Raw genomic sequence first — 18,997 nt, 5'->3', positions numbered from 1 at the left:
TCATGGGGAAGAGGTTTTCCATACATTTTTGTAGTGAACTCCTAATTCTTAAATTTTAAACCACTCTTAGATAATCCCTTTTTAACCAAATCACATCAGGAGCCATGCTACAAGACTGATATACCTTTTGGACGCCTGTGCAGTTTTCAAGATGGTAGGTAGTGATGGTCGTGTCCAGGGGAACTCATCAGCTTTTGCAGTAGATAGATTTGCAAAGCTCTGATTTTCTGTGATCACATCCTGCTTTAGCACATGATGACTAGCAAACCAGAGACTTGCATATCCATCACCTGACCAAACTGATCACATGCTTCTTAGTGAATTTTCCTAGACTCAACCAAACTAATGGTAAGTCCAGTCTCCTGGGAAACCTCCAAGGATCCTCTTTGGCAAGGAAAATTAAAGGAGTCAAGTTCTGGGACGGGGTTTTACAGGGTATTGTGCACATCCCCGCTTGAGTGATGGAGTGAAGCTCTATCAACAGTCTGCCAGCCGCTAGCAGACTAAAAAAAAAAACCCCCCCGTCCGTTTCTTTTATTTGTGCAGCGCTGCGATCTTATACAGTGCTGTACTGGGGACAGCCCTGGCAGCTGGCTGTCCCCTGGAGAAGTTCCGAACACGATCCCCTCTCATAGGCTGATGCCTATGCGAGAGGATCGCCCTGACTGGCTGTCAGATGGAGGGGGGAGGGAATAATTAAAGAAAATAAAAAATAAAACATGGCAGCAGCAATCAGAGCCCACCAACAGAAAGCTCTGTAGTCATTTGTATGCTGACATGTATGGCTCTGCAGCGAGCTATTAAAGCTGCAGAGCACTGGCTTGTAAGAAATAGCCTGGTCACTGGTGGGAGGGGGAAAGCCTGTGGTCCTTAAGAGGTTAAATTGGGATAGGCTTAGCTTGCTTAGGTTTTATTAGTGTATCTCCCCCTTGCTCATCTCTTCCTTTCATTTTATAAAATTCCTTTCACAATTCACAGACTGGCAATGGGTGTCGTACCAGGGAATCGTGGGGTGGGTTGTAATCCCTCTCTTTACATCTGTTAACCCTGTGTGAACTTTAAGGCTACGTTTCCACTATAGTGTAACATTTTCGCCTGCAAAAAAAAAAATGGTATAATATGTTTCTGATTGGTGAAAATTCGCATGTAAATATTTACTCGTTTTTATGCAAATTTTTGTACGCAAAAATTCGCATTAGTTAAATATAACATAATCTGCCTAGCAACAGCTTAGTTATGACTGCTGACAACTTCCAGTAACCATTGATCTAATTGCGAATTTTCGGGCAAGTAAACGCAAAAATTTGCATTGCCTATACAAAGCATTGTACGGGAATCGTATGCAATGTCCGAAAAAAATGATACAGGACCTATTATTTTTTTTCACACATATGAACGCTAACAAAAAAAAAAAATCGCATTGAATGGAAACAGCCCCATTCGCTACTATTAGTTGCAAAATCAATGCAAATTTTCTGAGAGAAAAATCTGACACAAAATGCACGAGTGGAAACCAGGCCTAAGCTGGTGAGACTTGTTATCTGCAAAACATATAAACTGCAACTCCTATTTTTGTCTTTCCAAATGAACTCTCCAGATAAGATGCCCAGGCTTTCGGGCATGGCTCTCTGAGGAGAATAATGTATTGATGTGCAGAGCTAGCAGAAGGAAATGTATGTGTTATCTGCTACACAGGGTAAGCCTTGTTCACACTAGGGATGTTGCTGTACACTTTTTGCAGTGCAGTGCTAGGTAAAGCTTTTTCCATTTATTTTAATGTACCACGTTCACATCAAGCGCTTTGCTACTTACGGTCTGTTTTAGAAACATGGTGTTTCACACATTTTTGTGCGTTGCGTTGTGAAGCGCAGAGCAATGCAATTGAATGGGTGCACATTTTGGAGATGCAAGGTTCTTTTACCCCTATTTAAAATAAAAAAAAAAATCAAATGGAAAATCTTAATTGACAACTTTTACATCAAATAAGCAAAACATGCTGAACAAAAACGCATTCATACACCTTTAACTACTTAAAGACCGCCTCACGCCAATGGGCGTGATTGCGGCGGCAGCCCAAGACCGCCTAACGCCAATTGGCGTCAAGTCCTGGGGCTGCCGTTTCCCAGGGAATGGCGCAATCGTTCCCTGCTGCTTCCGTGAATAGCCTGCTAGCCGCCGATCGCGGCTGGCAGGCCGCTTGTAAACGTAAGGGGAAAGAAATCCCGTTTGTTTACAAGCGTACAGCGCTGTACGAGATCAGCGATCCTCGGCCTCTGATTGGCCGGGGAGCGCCAACCTCTCATATGCTGATGCCTATGAGAGGCGGAACAGGACAGATCGCCGTCCTGTTCCAAATTTAGTGCACGGAGGGGGACGGGGAGTGAGTGAGCTTCGCTGAGGCTGCTGTAAAAAAATAAAAAAATAAAGTCTGCAGCGATCGTACCCCTCCGGCAGCAGGGTCCCCTTAGGGACAAAAAAAAAGAAAAAGAAAAGGTGAGTCCGATCGCTGGGCTCCCAAGCTGGGCTGTGCAGGAGGCTGAAAAGCCTGCACAGCATTAAATGGCCTGGTCTTTGGGGGGGGGGGGGGGGGGGTAGCACTGTGAGCTGCAAGTGGTTATGTGCATGTAAAACGCATTGATAAGCTTAATTTTTTATCATGTGCTTAAATACATTTCTAAATGCACCCGATGTGAACAAGGCCTAAACATCCTCTACTAAGGGCCAGTGCACACCAAAAACCTCTAGCAGATCTGCTTCAAAAACCTCTAGCATTTTGCCGATTACAGAGCGATTCTAGGTATGTTTAGAGAGGTTTTCTAAACATGCCTAGCGTTTTTTGGAGCGTTTTTGTGAAGCAGATTACAAACATTGTTACAGTAAAAGCCTTTACTGAACAGCTTCTGTAACAAAAACGCCGGGAAAACCGCTCTGATCTAGCGTTTTTCAGTGCGTTTTTCTACTTTCCTATACTTTAACATGGAGGCAGAAACGCCTCAAATCTAAAAAAATGCTACAGCAGTTTGCGTTTGTAGAAAAATCGACCTGCTCTGGTGTGCACCATCCCATTCACTTTCATTAGCCAGGCGGTTTTCCCCCTGCAAGCATTTTAAAAACCGCTCCGGTTTGCACCAGCCCTAACTGTGTGTGAAACCTGACCCAAAGCAGGATTTTCACACTAAGGCTCCCTGCACACTGCATGCGATTCCGATTTTTAATCGGTTTTTACATCCGATTCAGATTTTTAATCTTTACTGCATGTTGCATTTTTTTATCCATTTTTCTGTTGAATGTATTCAGGGAAAATTGGAATTGGAATCGGAATCGCAAGACGGATTTGCAGTGTGCAGGGAGCCTTAAGTTTGTTTTGCTGTTGAAGAAAACTAATCTGTAGTCTTCTCAGAGATACAGAGACTGTGCGTTATTAGAAATATGACAATACAACCAATGCCAGACTCCCCTCTGGTAATGTATCCTTCCAATGCAGCTAAAACCTACACACAACAAATTACAGCTTTTAGCTTGTATAACATGAAAAGTAGGAAAATGCTTACACAGCAACTTAGACATTTGTCTTATATAATTTTAGAACACTTGGTTATTTGTAGTGAACTGAGAGGCATATAGTGAGTGGCTGCCTTATGTATTTCCATAAAAAAAAAAAAAAATACCAGTTGCTTGGCAGGCTTGCTGATGTCATTACATGGTCAGTTTGGTAGAAAAAAAAAATACACATACTGTAGAATGTGGTGTCACACAGCACTCAACAATAGATTCAAATCACAGAATAACCAGAGTGATGAATGCAATATTAGTCCATACAGAAATGTCTCTGCGTTCCCAGCAATTCCTCTTGATTGCCAGCTACTTACTTCGTCAGTATCATGGAAATATAAAAAGGACTGGAGATAGTGTAAGGGCTGGTACCTACTAGAGTGCTTTTTTTGAGCGTTTAGGGAAATAGCTCACGATTTAAAAAAACTCTCCCTAAACAGTCTGCCAATGAAAATGAATGTAACAAATTACACAGTATCCATTGTGAAACAAAATCGCAATCGTAGGACATGCAACATTTTGGGAGCATTTGCGCTTCAATGTAAAGTATTGAAGCACTGGCAAATCGCTCATGAAATCACTACACATAGCGATTTGTGTGTGATTTTAAAATTACTGCAAACTAACACAGATTAAAATAATTTTAGCCATAGACCCTAAACAAGGGTACAAATCAGATGTTTCTGACAAAAATCTGGCAAGATTACCCACATGCTTGTTTCAGATGTTTGATTCAGACAACACTGCAGCCAAACTGCAGGGCTGCTTTGAAACTGGTATTGTTTAAAAGTTAATACATATGGCAGCCTCCATACATCTTTGACATAATGTTCTTTAAATGAACAAGAATTGTGCTCATCAAAATATCCTCCTTCAACCTGGCCTGTCACCAGGATTTCCTCTGTCCTCCCTAAGGCCCAGTTCACATCTGAGCGGGAATCGCGCGATTCCCGCTCACTGCAAACCGCTAGGGGTTTTAAAACGGCTTAGTACATGGTTTGCTGTGGCAGTGATCTCACTGCCTGCAATCGTAGGAATTTTGCGATTAGCGACAATAGCAAACGTGTTACATGTAGTGTTTTGGTGGCAATTGAGCAATCGCGATTAGCATGTGTAGAACCGCTAATCGCGATCGCTCCAAAAACGCTACAGTGTCCAGTGATTTTTCTGCATTAATCTCGGGAAAAAAATCACTCCCGCAAAACGCTAGCGGTAATCGCTAGCGTTTTGTGATTTTAGATGTGAACGGGGCCTTAGGGCTTAAACCTTAAGCTCAAAGGTCACTAAAAGAAAGCAACAATAGCATTGTACTGCAATGATGGTGTCATAAAAGGCAATCCCTTCACCTTCACTGTGTTTCACAAGTGCTGTATGCCTCCACCTGCATGCGCTCAAGATGTGCTTACCACATTTAACTGCTGATTTCACCACAGAACAGCAATAATCATGTAGAGGATACCATCACTTGCAGTGAATATGCATCTTTCCTCCTTCAGCTTAACACAGTATTTAATCATAAAATTAATAAAAATCACATCGCACTCACATGTTATAAAGTAAAAATGTGCATATAATTTAAAACAAGTCACTCCTAGAGCACTCTCCACAAGTCACTCTCCACACCAGCAGAGCAGATTCAAGCACTTTGTAACACAACTAACTTACTTTTCATGACAGCCCCTAGGTGCATATAAGGAACAATGGGCCTGATTCACAAAGCGCAAAATAGGCGTGATAACCATTGCACCACGCTGGTGAAAAGCCAGTTTAGGCGTGATAAGTTTAGAGAAGTTTAGATCACGCGCAAAAACAAAAACTTTATGTGAAGTGCACCAGACTTTGCTAGCGCAAAACTTTTGATCAGCTGTGCACTGCGGTGCTAACCTAGTTGGTGCTATAGTTATCACGCCTACACTTATCACGCCTAAACTTATCACACCTAAAAACTTATCACGCCTAAACTGAGTTTAGGCGTGATAAAGGGCTTTTCACCAGCGTGCTAACTGTTAGCACTGCTTTGTGAATCAAGCCCATTGTGATAGTTACAAACGAAGAAGGTAATAATAAGGCTATTATCTATTTATTTCAAATATTTTATAAAAGTTATACACAGTGTTATTTCAGAGAAGATTCTTAGTTTAAACAAGTTTATGGCAGATAGGAAAAAGATGTTTTTCAGTCTGTGTATGTATGTGGATTGATCTAAAAGGTTTACCTGATGGTAAGAGCTCAAACAAGGTGCTTTTAGGGTGAGTGTTGTCCTTGATGTTTTGGTCCTTTTCACACAGCGAGTCTTAGGCCCAGTGCACACCAAAACCGCTAGCAGATCCGCAATACGCTAGCGGTTTTGGGAGCTGATTTCAGAGCGATTCTAGGTATGTTTAGAGAGGTTTTCTAAACATACCTAGCGGTTTTGCGTGCGTTTTTGTGTAGCAGATTACACATATTGTTACAGTAAAAGCTGTTACTGAACAGCTACTGTAACAAAAATGCCTGGCAAACCGCTCTGAACTAGCGTTTTTCAGAGCGGTTTGCGTTTTTCCTATACTTTACATTGAGGACGAAACGCTTCCGAAAACCGCAAATGCGCAGCAGGAGGCGCGTTTGCGGCTTGGCAAAAACCGCAAACCGCCGGTGTGCACCATCCCATTGCAATACATTAGACAAGCGTTTTTAGAGGCGGATGCGGCCGGCGGATCGCTCCAAAAACCGCTCGGTGTGCACTGGGCCTTATACAAGAGTTTGAGTGATGGTAGTTCAGTAACGAGAATGACCTCTGCTGTTTTTACAACTTTATGCAGGGCTTCTCGACGGCCTGATACAACAGCTGCACCAAGGCCGGTAATGTAGTTGATCAAAACTTTCTATAGTGCATCTGTAGAAATTAACCTGTCCATGGGAACCATTACTGATAATTATTCTAGAGCGTACAGAGTCAACATATCTCTTATTCTGTATTACTTTTAATTGTATTCTATTGCTTTGCCCATTGTACCTTCTGTATACAGTTCTGCATCGCACTAAATTTTTTCAATAAAAATTATAGCAAAAAAAAAAAAAAAGAAAAACTAGAGAAACATAAAATTCATATTCCATGCGTTTCAGGCTACTAGAAATATGCTAGTTAACCCATCTTTGCAGAATTTGTTAAAGCGAACCTGAACTCAGAACTTCCTCTATGCTCTAAAAAATAAGCAACAGCATAATAACCTTTAACCACTTATAAGCCTGTGACAGTAAATCTACGCCCTGGCAGACTTCATCTCTGCGCCTAGGGCGTATATATACGTATCTCCGCTGCAACTGCCGCCTATTAATAGGCAATGATTGGGAACGCAATCTAAGTCCCCGTTGCAATGATCGCTGGCATCAATGAGACGCCTGTGGCCATCGTAAAAAAACAAAGTAACACAGCCACGCCTTACTTCCTGTTCGCGTACTAACCGTACAAAGGGGGGAAAAGAGGCACCCGGGGAATGATAAAACTATGTTCAAAACAGGGGGGGGGGGGGGAGGAGGTGGCTTACCTTAATCACTTGAGGACACAGCCTTTACCCCCCTTAAGGACCAGTGCTGTTTTTTATGATCTGTGCTGGGTGGGCTCTGCAGCCCCCAGCACAGATCAGGTTGCATGCAGAGCGATCAGATCGCCCCCCTTTTTTCCCCCTATGGGGATGATGTGCAGGGGGGGGGGGGGTCTGATTGCTCCTGCCGGCTGCCATGTTGCGCTATCCGTCCTGTGCAGCCTGTGACAGGATGTCCTCTGTCACATGGCGGCGATCCCCCGCCGCTGATTGGCCGGGGATCGCCGATCTGCCTTACGGCGTAAACAAAGGAGACAAACGTCTCCTGCGTTTACATTTAGTCTGCGAGCTGCGATCAGCCGCAGGCTATTCACGGAGACCCGCTCCGTGATCTAACAGGACCAGGCCGCTCGCGCGAGCGGCCTTTCCTGATTAATTAGGGAGGCACTTGGCGACGCAGATATGCGTTGCTGGTCCTCCAGCTACCACTTTACCGCCGCACGGTATGAGTGTGCGGTCGGCAAGTGGTTAAAGGATGAAAAATTCAAATGGTAAACAATGAACTGTAATATGCACTTAACAACATGTTTCATGGGTCTCAGCCCCCTTCCTCAGGCTGAATAAAGTGCCAGAGAGATCAAAGCCAGAGCAAAGCGGCCTATTGTGACAAGAGGCGCCTTTGATCTCTTTGCTTCACCTTTATTTCCCCCAAAAATATTGGCGCCCTACATTGTACTAGGGAAATATTTTAAACATAGAAATAACTGGGACAAATTGGCAAATAAAATGTGTGGATTTTATCCACAGTAGAAGGTATTATTTTAAAGCTATAATGGCCGAAAAACTGAAAAATAATTTTTCAATTTTTTTTGTATTCCTGTTAAAATGCATTTGGAGTAAAATCTTAGCATAATGTACCACCCCCCCAAAAAAAAAACAAGATGTAGATCAGCCTTTCTCAACCTTTTTACCCTGGGGGAACCCTGCAAATAACTTTTGGATCTCAAGGAACCCCTGCAAACAATTTTTTGATCTCGAGGAAACCCTGCATTTATTTTGCAAAAGGCATGGACCAGGGGGTTTTATGCTGATCTGTGCAGGGTGGGCTCTTTAGCCCACAGCACAGATCAGCAGGCAGCCAGGGCGACCAGACTTCCCCCCCTTTTTTCCCCACTAGGGGGATGTCCTGTTGGGAGGGTCTGATCGCCGCCGGCACTATGTGGGTAGCGGGGGAGGCTCCTCAAAGCCCCCCTCCGCAGCGATTCCCAGCCTCGCTCCCTTTCCCTCCCTCCCCTCCTCTCTCTGGGCGGCACAGGACGGCGATCCCTCCTGTGCCGCCTCTGACAGGCTTTAGCCTATCAGATGCCGGCGGTCCCCGGCCAATCAAAGGCTGGGGATCGCCGATCTCCTTTACGGCGCTGCTGCGCAGCAGCGCCTTATGATGTAAACAGCTGGGATTTCTTCCCCACGTGTTTAAAATTAGCCTGCGAGCCGCGATCGCAGGCTGTTCACGGAGACACCCTCCGTGAACTGATATGGAACGGCCGCTCGAACTGCAGTTTCCATGGTAACACCACTTCGACCTGCCGACGCCAATCGGCGTTAGGCGGTCGTTAAGTGGTTAAAAGAGGCGAGGCTGTTTATTTCACTACCCCCTATAACACTGTCCCTCATTATACTGTCTCCTTATCTTAGTGCTTATTATTCTGACCCCCCATTTAGCATTTCTTTTTACAGTACCCCCTATTATAATGTGCGCTTTTATACTTCCACCACGATGGGGAAAATGCCAAGGAACCCCTGCAGAGTACTCAAGGTACCCAGGGGTTCCAGGAAACCCTGGTTGAGAAGTTGAGAAAGCCCGATATAGATCATTTGGTTGTGATGAGAAGCGATAACGTAATTGGCGAATGAAAGGGAGAAGCGCTGAAACGTGAAAATTGCTCTGGTGCTCAAGGGGATAAACCCCTCAGTGGTGAAGTAGTTAAAAATAAATTTTGCTTGGCTATTTCTACGGTTTATAACAAAATTTAAATTACATGTGTCACAATTTATGAAGATATTGGATTCTGAAATAATGCTTACAGAGCAAAATCAATCTTATTGGCTCAGGGAACATATATTCGTTTTCACCAATTACAGCAGTGCTGCAGCAGTTAGTGCCAGAGGTTTTGCACAGGAGCAAGCCCAATCATGCACAGCTGTGCTTCCGCTACACGACTAATATCTACGTCCTCGTCACAAAAGGCGTAAATATACTGTAGTGGTGGAAAAAGTGGTTAAAGGAAAAGTTAAGTCAAATATAAAAAATGATTTTTACTCACCCGGGGCATCCCTCAGCCCCCCGAAGCTGGATGGTGCCCTCGCAGCCCCGCTCCGATCGTCCTGTCCCCGCCGGCGGCTACTTCCGGGTTCGGCGACAGCCGCCGACAGGCTGGGAACGCGGCCGATTTTCCGCGTTCCCAGCCGCTATATCACCCTCTATGCTGCTTCCGAACCCGGAAGTAGCTGCCGGCGGGGACAGGACGATCGGAGCGGGGCTGCGAGGGCACCATCCAGCTTCGGGGAGCTGAGGGATGCCCCGGGTGAGTAAAAATCATTTTTTATATTTGACTTAAGTTTTCCTTTAAAGAGACTCCGTAACAAAAATTGCATCCTGTTTTTTATCATCCTACAAGTTCCAAAAGCTATTCTAATGTGTTCTGGCTTACTGCAGCACGTTCTACTATAACCATCTCTGTAATAAATCAACTTATCTCTCTCTTGTCAGACTTGTCAGCCTTTGTCTGGAAGGCTGCCAAGTTCTTCAGTGTTGTGTTTCTGTGATGCATCTCCCCCCTCCAGGCCCCTCTCTGCACACTGCCTGTGTATTATTTAGATTAGGGCAGCTTCTCTCTTCTCTCTTATCTTTTACAAGCTGGATAAATCCTCCTCTGAGCTGGCTGGGCTTTCACATACTGAGGAATTACATACAGGCAGAGCTGTCTGCACTCTGCAGGAGGAAACAGCCTGACACTTCAGTGGAAGATAGCTGCAGGGGGAAAGAAACACACAAATGATCTCTTGAGATTCAAAAGGAAGGCTGTATACAGCCTGCTTGTGTATGGATGTATTTTCTATGTGTGGACATACTGTACATCAATCTACTTCCAGTTTTGGTGGCCATTTTGTTTGTTTATAAACAAACTTTTTAAAACTGTTTTTAACCACTTTTAATGCGGCGAGGAGCGGCGAAATTGTGACAGAGGGTAATAGGAGATGTCCCCTAACGCACTGGTATGTTTACTTTTGTGCGATTTTAACAATACAGATTCTCTTTAAGGCTGCAACCTCGTTTCTATTTGCTGAGAACTGCTGTATGTAGCTTTAGCGTAGAGAAAGCATGAAAGAGGGAAGAGTCCTTAGTTGTGCATACACATCTATGCTATCTGGGCCCTAAAAAAAAAAACAAAAAAAAACCCCACCACCAGGACAGCTAAGTATCTTTGTGATTGCAATAAGATTTTTTTTTCTCCTATTGTAATTGCCAGTTTGCTCAGATTTCTCATTAAAGGGGTTCTGTAGTGGTTATTAAAAACAAAAAGTGTCACTTACCTGGGGCTTCTACTGGCCCCCTGCAGACATTTTGTCCTGCGCCGGCCTCAACGATCCTCCAGTTCCCATGCCGCGGCTCCCTAATTATTGGTCCTTGCTCCCGCTTACGTTTCCGGGAGCTTCATGCGCAGTACGCAGTTTTCTTGTATTGCGCCTGCGCATTCAGCTCTGGGACACGCGAGCGAGGACGAGCGCAGCCACCCAGACGCAGTGGCATTAGTCTTGTTAGATGAATAATTGGGAAATGACCCGCAGTGGGGGACCGGAGGATCCTTGAGTGACGGCACGGGACAAGAGGTCTGCATGGGGCTGGTAGAAGCCCCAGGTAAGTGACACTTTATTTTTAAAAATCACAACAGAGCTTTAAGAGTTTAGCCCCATACATACTGGGGGATTTCTGTCACCTGGCAGGGATCATTACACGATTCCTTGGGCAACACTGTACCGATGCATGAATAGCCTCAAGGCTAGAGGCGGGTTTGTTGCTATGGAGCGAGGCAAAGGGAGAATGAGGAGCGCACAACAGAGCATATTCCTGTGTTGAGAGGAGCGGGGAAAAATTAATGTGTCAGGATCACTATAGATCTGGCATGCCAGATCTTTAGCAGACATCTGGCCGCCAATGGGCACACGCTGGAGTCATTCTTGGCAGAGGCTGTCTTTGTTGCCGACCATGGCCAAGTCAATTCCAGCCTGTGTATGTAGTTTTACATATGCTGCTTCAGGCGCATCGTTAGCCACATATATCCATGGCCTGTGCTACGGATATGGCTGTGGAGTGCCCGGGTTTCCCCCTCCAAGGTGCCCAGCAGAAGTGCCCGGATTCCATCGTGGCCACCACGCGCTGGTAATGGTGGTTGCCATCTTGTGGGCGGGGCTTGCCACTCACATTAACATAGCTCAGCCTCAGCTTGCAGCTATCACTATGGGCTGAGGCTGAGCCTGTGACACTAAACACCATCACTGCTGGCAGGGGGCATGGATTTGATGTCAGAAGGCAGGTGGCTGGAGAGAGCTTTGAATAGCTCCACCCTCTGTATGCATGGACAAAGACAACATGGCTTCAGGCTCTTCAGCCAGCCCTAGAAGCCTCCTCCAGGAGAACCACACAGTGTGCCTGCCCGTGTGCCACATCTCTTCCCTCTGCCTGCCAGCCCAGTGTCTCAATCTCCTGTGCCAGCAGCAGAAGCCAGCCACATGCCCAGTGCCCACAGCTGCATCCTCCTTCACAGTAATTAGCTGAGCAGCTCACACTGACACTCAATGTAAAGGAGGAGAGACACTAAAGGTGGCCACACACCATACAATTTTTTAAATATCGTTCAATTTAAGAATTGCAATCAATTTTTCTGACTGATGGGTATATTGGCCATATTAGTGAAATGTTACACACACCTATGTTAAATTTTTCCCCAATTATGATTGTAAACTGACAAAATTGCTAGGGGGTGTATATTAATACATTGACAATCTAACACACACACGCACGCACGCACGCACGCACACACACACACAAAATCTTTAGAAAGATTGAAAAAAAAATTAATATCTGGCATTCCGGATCGATAAAAATCAAAGAAAACGGGAAATCCAATCAGATTTTTCAGTCGAATGAGAAAAAAAAAATCAATTTTTCGGGAGATCCGATCGTTTTTTAATCGAATTGCCGTAAAGTCGGATAATTTCATTGTATCATGTGTGGCCACATTAAAGCAGGCAGACTGTGCACACACAGCACAAGTCCATCACTCAGGTAGATGAAGAGAAAGATCCGCACCACCTTCAGAAAAGCTTAGTCTGTTTTATTGGAAAAAAACATACAAATTTAAAAAGAACTTTAAGGCAGGACAGTCCACTGTTTCGGGCTCCTGCCCATCTTCATGCTGCCTAGTTCTGAAGTAACATACAAAAACACCAACATATATACAGAGAAACAACCAATCACTGAGTATATACTAATTAGAGGACCTGATGGGAAACAGCCTATTTACATATCTAGTCACACCTCTGACTAGATATGTAAATAGGCTGTTTCCCATCAGGTCCTCTAATTAGTATATACTCAGTGATTGGTTGTTTCTCTGTATATATGTTGGTGTTTTTGTATGTTACTTCAGAACTAGGCAGCATGAAGATGGGCAGGAGCCCGAAACAGTGGACTGTCCTGCCTTAAAGTTCTTTTTAAATTTGTATGTTTTTTTCCAATAAAACAGACTAAGCTTTTCTGAAGGTGGTGCGGATCTTTCTCTTCATTTGCCACAGTTTGAGTCCCATGGTGTCCGGGACTATTAGATCTGCACACCTGACCATCTGGAATTGATGGAAGCCAAGCAAGTGCGACTCCACACTCAAAAAAAAAAAATAACATCACTCAGGTAGACGCATTGTGAGTGGGAGACACACCTAGCACCCAGTCCATCACACAAGGAAACACACAGCACTCGTCCATTACACAGGGAGACACATGGTGAGAGGGAGGGGAGAGCTGAGCTCAAAAGTGTAGGTAAGTGTTCAGCTGCATTAGGACTGGGCCTGTGTCAGCCATTGTAAGGTGGCCATATATCTTGCAATTTTTGGTGGTTCACTCCTCTCTCACTGGCTGTCCAGCCCCATGTGATCTCTGACGGGGCTGAAAAGCATTTCTGTAGCTCAGCACACTGTACAGGTTTATGGCGGCCGAAAGATCTTTCTCCGTTCAGATTCAATCAGAGAGATCTGTCTCTTGGTCGTTCAGCTGCCAGAATCGCTAGGTGTATGGCCACCTTATGGCTGACGCAAACCTAGTCCTAATCCTGCTGAACAATTGGCTACACTTGAGATCCTCTCTCACCTCCCTGCTCTACTCGCCCTCTCACCATGTGTCTTCCTGTGTCTCCATGTCGCACTCCTTGTCTTGTATGTGTTCCGCAGCCGTGTTAACAGCAGGACCGCTGTGCGTCTCCCAACATTAGGGGCATAGCAATATCCCTGCACACAAGCCAGTCAGGCCAGCTCAGCATCACCACCAGCATAACCCCAGCCAGGCCAGCACAGCATCATCACCAGTGAGCCCAGCATCACCGCAGCATAACTGCCAGCCATGCTAGCACATCGGCACCAGCTAGGCCAGTGTAGCATCACCAGCCAGGACAGTGCAGCATTACCAGCCAGACCAGCACAGCATTACCACCAGCCAGGCAGCCCAGCATCAGAGAATTACCACAGCATCATCACTAGCCAGGCCTTACTATAAGGGCTCGTTTCCACTGTTGCGATGCGGAATCGCCTGGATTCCACCGCGGACGAAATCGCATGCGGATGCGTTTCCGCATGCGGATTTCTCCGCGATTTCGCATGCGATTTCGCATGGCAAGGAGCCAGGTGAATTTAACAATGTCACGGCCTGTGTAAAGCTCCATAGCATTACATGCGAAATCGCGGGGAAATCCGCATGACAAAGCCGCATGCGATTTCCCTATTAAAAGCATTGCGGGCGATTCACCCGCATTCCTGCCGCATGCGAAATCTGACGGCTCTGCTGTGCAGATTTCCCCCGCACGCCAAAACGCACCCGCACGATGCACAAGTGGAAACAATCCCATCCACTTGTATTGCCAATGCGAATCCGCATGCGGTGCCTGCATGCGGATTCGCTATAGTGGAAACGAGCCCTAACTGCCAGCCAAGCAGAGCACCCAGGCTGGCTAGCCAGCCAAGGACAAAACAGAAGCCAGATGAGGGGACTCTGCCCATTTATGTGAAATGCTGCCCATTTAAAATATTTAAAATTGCACCGCTGCTAGGTTTGTGTACATTTATGACCATGTTCTGCTACATGGCCATGCCCATTTGTTTTTACAGTGCCGTCATTTCTCCCCTGGTGCCCAGGATCTCCCAGGATCCTAGCAACACCCCTGTACTGCTTGTTTGCCTCTAGAGTTGTGCTACAAAGTGTTAGGTTTGTCTGTTATTTTTTCATGTACAATCTCAAATATTCTTTCGATCCTAAATGCAAATCTGATTTATGTTAACCTCCATAGCGCCAGCCGCCGGGAGCTCTATGCAGAGTATAGCACGCAGCGGGCGGTTTTAATCACCTGCCGGGGATCCAGACGTCAGTAGCCGTTCTCCTTCCTGTCCCCGGAGGCTATGAATCACTGTGATGAGATTGTCTTCATTGATCTCATCAAAGAGTTACTTTGCCACCCAGAGGACTGAGGTAAAATTGCAGTGCTGGAGCCCAGGGAGGTAAGTGAGAGCAGCGGCTGCTGCTAGCATTCTGGCCGCATGATTTTTTCCTGATTTCAGGGTCTGAAAATTTAAAAAGACCCTAAAATCCAGGGGTTATGAATAATGAATAAACTATGATACCTGCTTATACTTTTGGTCATTCATACAACTGGATTTTTCTTTCCCTCATGGAGGAGTACTAACATATTTGTCTTGTATTTCCATTCGTGTTGGTTGTTTCACCTTTTGGCTGTGCTTATGTTCTCTAAACAGGGGTCCCCAACCCCCGGTCCGCGGCCTGCTGCTGGTCCGTGGGCTGTTTGCTGGTGATCCGCAGGTCTAGCCTCTTGTGTATTGTATTGTGTATGTGTATCGCCATTACCAGGGCAACCACTCTCCTGCTTTCTGCCTCGTCACAGCAGTCGCGGGGCGTGCTGCTGTGAAGCAAAATAACATGCAAGAGGAGAGGGGAATAGAAGTGAGGAAGCGGCCGCCAGCTAAGGTAACAGCAGTGGCAGCCGCGAAGGGGGAGCGTATGCTGGGGCAACTATACTAGGTATAATGGGGCACTATACTAGCTATACTGGCGTAACTAGACTACTTATACTGTGGCAACTATGCTTGCTATGCCGCCGCATCCCCAACCCCCCCCCCCCTGTAACCCGCTGCGCACAACACTGCTCAGTACCCAAATTTTGGTCAGTTAGCGGTCCCCGGGACGAAAAAGGTTGGGGACCCCTACTCTAATACCTAATTTATATTTGTGTGCAAATCTCACTCTTAACACTGCAAAGTCTGACTATACCAGTACAACTTACCATAGTTTCACTTACCATATATACTTGAGGATAAGCCAAGTGGGGGTCTCGGCTTATACTCAAGTCACTAGCTGTGCCAACCCCCCCCCCCCCCCCCCCGATATACAGTTATTACATCCGGGTCCCCTCCGGCATGTTACAGAAAACAACACCACCACAATTTTCAGGACACAAAAAAAATGTCAATTTTATTATAAGAAATTCATTTCATAAACCAAAAATCACCCTACTATACATAAATGATAAAATGAGAAAAAAATACAACACAATGTCTTTTTGATTTTTGCCTAAAGTACCTGAAGTGGCTAGATACTACTTGAACTTGAAACAAAAGTATGGCTCAAGCCTCAGTGAAATCAAGTCACGAGTATATTTTGTCAAGAAAAAAAAAAATTATATCTATAGAAGCCTTTCCAAGATACACTTTTAACCTCATAAGGGTTTACATTTCTTTCATACATGTCATATGTTCTTCCTGAATACCAATATTCCTGAAAAAGTGAAATCTGATATAACAAATCAAATGGGAGTCATATGGCCGTTTCTAGCTGAAATAGTATCTAGATGAATAAATGGCACATAACTGTATGTGAACCTCTTTACTTGTGCACTACCTGTAAACCAGCTTTCCAAAAGTATATTAATTTTCGCATGCATTTTTCCATATGCAAATTTTCATGCTGTGTTATTTGAATTTTATGTGCATTGTCACATGCATCTAACGCAGCATTTCTCAACACTATTTTGATATGTATGGCTGTCCAGTGCATAAGGACACGCCTCCACCTCTAGTGTCACCCCTTATGCTCACTGTGAGCAATGCTGTACCATAGTGCATTAGTAATTACGCCCCCAGTTAGTAAGCCTATGCCTCCCAGATTGCAGTGCGTTCAGTTTGAGCAGCACAATGTGTCAATGAACACAATTTGAGTCCTGGACAGCCCTGGTAGTGCTGTGTGTTCGTGGGACACCAGCCTTGGGTGTCTCATGACACATAGCACACGCATATGACAGTGCTGAGTGTGGGAAAAAATGTATTTACACATGACATTTGTTACAAATCTCACACCAGTGATAAACTATAAAGGGAGGAGTGTGGGAAAGGTTTTGTAGGTAAAGCAGACCTTGTTATATAAGAGTGATCTCACACTACTGAGTAGCCCTATTTTTGTGCAAAGTGTGGGAAATGTTTTGTAGGTAAAGCAAACCGTGTCATACGTGCGTGATCTTACACTAATGAGAAGCTTTATTTATTTGCCGAGTGTGGGAAGTTTTGTACATAAATCCCTGCTTGTCAGACATTTGTATTGAGTAGGGGAAAAGTGTTCCATCAATTTAAAAAAAAAATTCATTTGCGAACAGGGTGGATCCCTGCAGCTCACACGATTTTGCTTGGTGTCTGCTTCTGAAATCCGTAATCAGAGTCCTCTCAGCTATTTCCTTTTAAGGATTTAGTTACTATAAGGCAAAATATTACAGATCACATCAATTCCGATGATCAACTGTGAAGTATTATTGCTCAATGATAGAGTTGGTGGAGTATTGTAGCCACAAAGGGGGTGTCCTTTGCTTCGCTACATAACCTATTGGCAGGACTTCTGCTGGCCATATGAATCTGAACACTGAGTTGGCTGCTCACTAGCTTTGACAAGGGCTGGTGTTAGGCTACTGTTCATGGTGTTGTAAATTCTGTACACTGTACCCCCGAGCCCATCAGAGGTAACTACTACATGTTGAAAACCTAGGGTCTAACGTATTGACAATCGTTACATTGGAAACAGATGCAATGTCTGAGAAAATGCAGCATGTTCGTTTTCTTCTCCACTCAGATACCTATCCATGTTACAAGAGCCCTTCTGTACTTTTTTTTTTTTTTTTTAATACAAAAGTTACTCTTCCTATTGTTTCACATGACTGTTAATTTCTTTAGAATAACCCCACGGTGATTATCTATAATACTACATGCGCTTTTATTGCAAATGCTTTCCCAATAAATAATTGTTTGAAAAAAAAAAAGTATTGTTTTACCAATAAAAGTGAATGTCTTTATTTCTGTTTTCCTTCAAAAGTCCCTACATCTTGTTCTCATTTTTATATTCTGTTGAGAGTTTATGTAATTATCTAATACTATTATTGATTTATAAAGCCCCGCCATATTCTGTGATGCTGTACAAAGTAAATATTAATCTGTAGCCATCTATATATATCCCATACACACGCACACAAACATTTTGTCAATTGTATGAATTAACGGTTTACTTTAAAAATGTCACCTGCTTTACCATTAACATCCTGAGCGTTACGCCACTCAGGAGGTTTTGCATTACCCGTGGCCCCTGCACTAATTTATTAGTTTAATTGTGTCCTTTAGATACTAGCTAGCACTAGGCTAGCAAGTATTGTCTGCCGGCACCTCCGGACCAAAATCCCCCCCCCCCCCAACCCGATTGCCCGCTGGATACATTACCCCGCCTGGATCCCACTCCTTGCTCAGCTCCAGTTTTAGCTATGGGGAGGATCATACATGACGTCACTGACATCATGAGCAGTCCCAATCCTCCCCGTAGTGAGGGGGGGGCGGGGGGGATTGCGGCCAATCGGGGGGGGGGCAGGTTCTGGCAGACAATACTAGCTAGCGTAGTACTAGCTAGTATCTAAACGACACATTTTAACTAATAGATTGATTAATAAGAAAAGAAAAAAATACCCTTATCCCTATCAAAGTAGGTAGTATTTCAAGGCAATATTGCCATTTAAAAAAGGGACACTGAAGCGAAAAAAAAAATAAAAGCAACTTATGATATAATGAATTGTGTATGTAGTATGGATTATTAATATAACATTAGTAACAAAGAAAAGTCTCATTTTTATTTTCAGTTATATAGTTTTTGTTTTAGAACTATGAAACAGAGCAGAGCGAATGACCCTTTATAATATATAATAATAATAATATATAATAATAATAATCTGAACATTTGTATAGCGCTTTTCTCCTGTCGGACTCAAAGCGCTCAAGAGCTGCAGCCACTGGGACGCGCTCAAGAGGCCACCCTGCAATGTTAGGGAGTCTTGCCTTGAACTCCTTACTGAATAGGTACTTGACCTCGCCAGGATTCGAACCCTGGTCTCCCATGTCAAAGGCAGAGCCCTTAACCAGTACTCTGTCCAGCCACCCTTTGGACTTCATTGGAGTAAAATCTTATCAGAGGGCTGGTGTTTTAAAAAACACTTTTGGGCTGAAAACCGCTTGGGTAATGTATTGCAATGGGATGGTGCATACCAGAGTGGTTCGTTTTTTCC

The 18,997-nt window shown here is 44.5% G+C and overlaps 1 protein-coding gene across 2 annotated transcripts in view; it reads right to left on the bottom strand.

Moving 5' to 3' along the window:
• Positions 1 to 1,787: 1,787 nt before the first annotated feature.
• C2HXorf38 (chromosome 2 CXorf38 homolog) overlaps positions 1,788 to 18,997 on the bottom strand; it is a 68,342-nt gene continuing 51,132 nt past the window's right edge. The window contains exon 8 of one of the 2 annotated variants that reach the window (XM_068265608.1): positions 1,788 to 1,923. The gene's annotated coding sequence lies outside the window, so the exon portion shown is untranslated. Of the gene's footprint in view, positions 1,924 to 15,907; positions 17,156 to 18,997 lie in introns of those variants that run through there. The other variant, XM_068265609.1, reaches the window with a different exon arrangement.

The sequence above is a fragment of the Hyperolius riggenbachi genome, chromosome 2, assembly GCF_040937935.1.
Source record: "Hyperolius riggenbachi isolate aHypRig1 chromosome 2, aHypRig1.pri, whole genome shotgun sequence".
NCBI lineage: Eukaryota > Metazoa > Chordata > Amphibia > Anura > Hyperoliidae > Hyperolius > Hyperolius riggenbachi.
Note: the sequence above shows the minus strand (reverse complement) of the source record. Positions and strands in the feature narration are given on the sequence as shown.